Source organism: Otolemur garnettii, unplaced genomic scaffold (genome assembly GCF_000181295.1).
Source record: "Otolemur garnettii isolate 467f Iridium unplaced genomic scaffold, OtoGar3 scaffold00601, whole genome shotgun sequence".
Taxonomy (NCBI): domain Eukaryota; kingdom Metazoa; phylum Chordata; class Mammalia; order Primates; family Galagidae; genus Otolemur; species Otolemur garnettii.
Window position 1 is genome coordinate 11,179 of NW_003852996.1, and position 3,964 is coordinate 15,142.

Here is a 3,964-nt window from a genome sequence, read left to right on the forward strand (position 1 = left end):
ACACACACACACACACACAAAGGCAACTCAGTGGAGAAAGGATAGTCTTTTCAACAACTATGCTGGGAGAAGTGGATATCTGTGTTCACAAATATAAACTGTAAGCCAAATATAATACCATTTAGAAAGTTAGTCCAAAATGGGTCATAGATCTAAGTAGACATGAAACCTAAAGCTACACGACTTCTACCCCAGAATGCAGGAGAAAATTTCTATGACCTAAGGTTCAGTAAGGATTTCATCAATGAGACAACAAAGCTGCAACCCATAGCTGATGGAATTCATAAATTGGGCTTCTTCAACATTAACTACTTTGGCTCTTCTCTAAGACACTGTTGAGATGATAAAAAGACAAGCCCCTGGCTGGGAGAACATGTTTGAATATCATTTATCTCGAAACAACTAGAACACAGAAAATCATACAAAAGTCAGAAGGCGGAAAAGAAACACTCCAGTAAGTAAACAGATGAAAGACTTGACTAAACACTCCACCACAGAAGATATACAAATGTTAAGTGTGCATGTGAATACATGTTCAGCATCATTAACCATTAGGGAAAGAAAGCTAAAGCCTATAATGAGATACTATTACATTCCGGAAAAATAACCTAATTAAACGAGACTGGCCACACCCAGCATTGGCAAGCGTCTGGAGGATACGGCTCTCATACACTGTATTCACACTGTTTTCATTGGTGGCAATGAAGAATGCACATACTTGTGCACATACTTGGCAATGGCTTGGCAGTTTCTACAGTGTTAATCTTACATCTTTCATATGATCCAGCCAATGAGCCCATGAAAGAGAAAGCATATTTCCACGGAAAGATTTATTCACAAACATTCACAGCACTTGTATTTACAACAGCTGCAAATTGGAATTAACTATAATGTCTATCAAGAAGTGTATGAATACTAAAACTTTTGGTATAGCCATATATTGGAATACTATTCAACAATCAAACAAAAACCCATTAAATACATTAACATACATATGCAATAAAATGAACAAATCTAAATATAAATAAGACAGCCTCTGGTTAATAAAACCTTGTATGATTCAATTTCAATACATTTCTAGGACTTGAAAAATAATCTATGGTGACAGACATACCGTATTGACTGGGGGACAGTGTGGTGGGAAAGGCAGGTAGCCCAGTCATTACAGAACTAAAATTGGGATGTCCTGGGAAGTAATAATGATATTTAGAGACATCTGGTTATTTTAGGGAATGGAGCTGAGTGTCATCGTAGGACAAACTATAAGGCAATTCTTAGTTTTGCAAATACTGAATTCTTGTACATGACAATTTTTTTTGAAACTAAATGTATTTTGGGTGGCGCCTATGGCTCAATGACTAGGGCTCCAACCCCATATACTGAGGGTGACAGATTCAAGCCTGGCCTCGGCCAAACTGCAACAAAAAAATAGCCAGGCATTTGTGTCTGGCACCTGTAGTCCCAGCTACTCGAAAGGCTGAGGCAAGAGGATCACCTAAGCCCAAGAGTTGGAGGTTTCTGTGAGCTGTGGTGCCATCATATTCTATGGATGGTGACAAAGTGAGACTCTGTCTCAAAAAAAAAAAAAAAAGAAAAGAAACGAAATGTATTTTAAAAGAAAACAAAATACAAAATAACTCTCTTCAGAAAAAGGAAATATTTAATCTTTTCCCCACAGATTAGAACATGCTTTTTCATAGAACATACTTTTTTTTTTTTATATATAATGGTAACTATGTACATTAATGCAATTCTGGGGCACAGTGTGGTGTTTTCACATACAATTTGAAACATTTCCATCAAACCGGTTAACACAGCCTTCATGTCATTTTCTTAGTTATTGTGTTAACACGTTCATATTCTACTCTTAGAAAGATTCACTTGTACCCTTGTAAGATAAACCACACAAGTGATCCCTCCAGTCCCCCCCACCCATTCCCTCCTCCCCTCTCCCTCCTCCCTCCCTGTATTCTTAGGCTGTTATTGGGTTATAGCTTTCATATCGATGTGTGTGTTTACATACTTAGGATTTACTTTACAAAGTGTTCATTAGACTGGGATTGCAGTGCAGGAGGTGGGAATGGATTATCACAGTGAGAAAGATACAGAGAAAGCTACACCTCTGAAGGGTCATTTGGAAATTCCACATTTCTCTAATTCTCTCTTGTGACTTATTACTCTGAGTTATTCTTTATAATGCTCTTTCTTTTGAGCAGAGAGAATTCATATTGGAAGTGCAATCATAGAAAGAATTTTTTCCTCACCATCACTGCAAAAGCCCAAGAGCCCAAATGTTCTCAATCAAACCCACCCACCCACTTCTAGGAACACGTCAACTGAGGCGATCGATCTACCACCCAAAATTTCCCTTTCTCCAATACACTGTGCTACCAAATTCTCTGAATTCCCTTGAACCTCAAAATTCCAAGTATCAAATCCAACGCCAGGAGTCAAACCTGAATGAAAAAGCAGATGAGGTCCCCTCTGCCAGTGCTAGGTTTCCTCTTCTCAATAATAATAATATTTATAATTGTAATAACACTAATAAAGAATCCTGGTTCTCTGTAATTATGGAAAAGGAAAGACTTTTTGTCAGGATCATTGCCTCCTCTTCCTAGTTCCCACCTCAACATCCTTCTACCAATAAGGACTTCCCTTCCACCAAGGGCTAGACCGTAGGTGACACCTCTACCACTCGCTTCTAGAGTGCTCTGTAACCACGCTCTAACCAGACCAGCCCTGGGCAGGGGAAGGGGCAGAAGATACAGAGACAGGAAGGTGCTCACTCGTGCAGGGCATGACATGGGGCCTCTGCAGCATCCTAATTCTAGATCCCGTGCCCACTCACTGCTGCCTTGCCTCAGCCTCCAACCCCAACCCAGGCCTTCGATGCTGGTGGACTGGGTGAAGCAGGACCTGCCTGGGATGATGGCCCAGGAGACAGGGGAGGAGGGTGCTCTTTCACTGTCAGTGATTCAATCTCAACTCGTGGAAGGACTGCAACTGGAGGCCTTCCACCACTGCGCCAGTCCATTCCGAAAAGAAAAAAATTCATGTTCCTAATTTTCTTGTGTAACTCCAGTCACCAGAATAAGGTTACAGGCCATGAACTGCACACTCAGGACGCTGCTCATCTGCCTGGTGTACACGCACACAAGCTCGCTGGAGGAGCCGATGGTAGGTGCACTGCGGTAAGTGTTCCTGATGTCCCAGACGCACACAAAGTTGTCCATGGAGGCAGAGGCAATTAAGCCGCTGTCTGGACTGAAGGTGAGGCTGGTGATACTGTCTGTGTGGCCTTTCAGTTCTTTATAAAAGGTCCCAGAATCCAAGTCCCACAGCTTCAACAGCTGGTCCTCACCTGCAGACTCCAAGTACTTACCATTGGGACAGAAGGCAAGAGAAAGCACAGTGCCACAGTGGCCTCTGAAGAGACTCCACTGAATTGCCCTGCTGGGTGCTCCACAGCCTCACAGTCTTGTTGGTGAAGCCTGTAGCTAAGTAGTTCAGATTCGGGTGGAATTTGACACAGTCCACATCTGCCAGGTGTCCTGCATATATCCTCAGTGGGTGCATCCCATCAAATGACCACAGGCTGGCGGTGCATTCGAGTGACCCACTGGTGAAGTATAGACTACATGGGCTGATGTCCCGGTCCCACACAAGGTAGGCACGTCCTTGGTACAACACAGTGTTGGTGACACTCCCTAGGTCCCAGAATCGAATGGACATGTCCTCAGAACAAGAGAGCAACCCTGAGCTGTCTTCGAGGAACCTCATGCTATACACCGGTCCACAGTGTCCCCACAGTATCTTCATCTCTGGGCCAGCATTGGCATCCTCATCATCATCCTCTTCCAGAATGTCACAAGCCAAGTGGATGTGGGACACATCTACTTGACGGGGCCCTGATTTTCACTTCTTGAATCATAAACTCCAAAGTTTAATGCAAGAGTTGTCAAAC

The 3,964-nt window shown here is 42.8% G+C and overlaps 1 pseudogene; it reads right to left on the bottom strand.

Annotated features, from left to right (window-relative positions):
* Positions 1-2,981: 2,981 nt before the first annotated feature.
* LOC100964862 overlaps positions 2,982-3,964 on the bottom strand; it is a 1,901-nt pseudogene continuing 918 nt past the window's right edge.